Here is a 1,245-nt window from a genome sequence, read left to right on the forward strand (position 1 = left end):
CGAGGCTCGCGTACTTTGCCGCTAGGACCGCGCGGAAGTAACTCCGAGCCGAAAGCAACACGAGGCTCGCGTACTTTGCCGCTAGGACCGCGCGGAAGTAACTCAAAGCCGAAAGCAACACGAGGCTCGCGTACTTTGCCGATCGGACCGCGCGGAAGTAACTCCGACCCGAAAGCAACACGAGGCTCGCGTACTTTGCCGCTAGGACCGCGCGGAAGTAACTCCGAGCCGAAAGCAACACGAGGCTCGCGTACTTTGCCGATCGGACCGCGCGGAAGTAACTCCGACCCGAAAGCAACACGAGGCTCGCGTACTTTGCCGCTAGGACCGCGCGGAAGTAACTCCGAGCCGAAAGCAACACGAGGCTCGCGGACTTTGACGGTCGGACCGCTCGGAAGTAACTCCGAGCCGAAAGCAACACGAGGCTCGCGTACTTTGCCGATCGGACCGCGCGGAAGTAACTCCGAGCCGAAAGCAACACGAGGCTCGCGTACTTTGTCGCTAGGACCGCGCGGAAGTAACTCCGAGCCGAAAGCAACACGAGGCTCGTGTACTTTGCCGCTAGGACCGCGCGGAAGTAACTCCGAGCCGAAAGCAACACGAGGCTCGCGTACTTTGCCGCTAGGACCGCGCGGAAGTAACTCCGAGCCGAAAGCAACACGAGGCTCGCGTACTTTGCCGATCGGACCGCGCGGAAGTAACTCCGAGCCGAAAGCAACACGAGGCTCGCGTACTTTGCCGCTAGGACCGCGCGGAAGTAACTCCGAGCCGAAAGCAACACGAGGCTCGCGTACTTTGCCGCTAGGACCGCGCGGAAGTAACCCAAAGCCGAAAGCAACACGAGGCTCGCGTACTTTGCCGATCGGACCGCGCGGAAGTAACTCCGACCCGAAAGCAACACGAGGCTCGCGTACTTTGCCGCTAGGACCGCGCGGAAGTAACTCCGAGCCGAAAGCAACACGAGGCTCGCGGACTTTGACGGTCGGACCGCTCGGAAGTAACTACGTGGTAAAAGCAACACGAGGCTCGCGTACTTTGCCGATCAAACCGCTCGGAAGTAACTACGTTCCAAAAGCAACACGAGGCTCGCGAACTTTGACGGTCGGACCGCTCGGAAGTAACTACGTGGTAAAAGCAACACGAGGCTCGCGGACTTCGCTGCGGCTAAGTCCGCGCGGCGTCGAAATTTCACCGCCGGCGCCCATATACCGCCGTGCGTTAGACCGTGCGTCGCCGACCGCCCGG

The sequence above is a fragment of the Cardiocondyla obscurior genome, unplaced genomic scaffold (genome assembly GCF_019399895.1).
Source record: "Cardiocondyla obscurior isolate alpha-2009 unplaced genomic scaffold, Cobs3.1 scaffold55_0_238251, whole genome shotgun sequence".
NCBI classification, from domain to species: Eukaryota; Metazoa; Arthropoda; class Insecta; order Hymenoptera; family Formicidae; genus Cardiocondyla; species Cardiocondyla obscurior.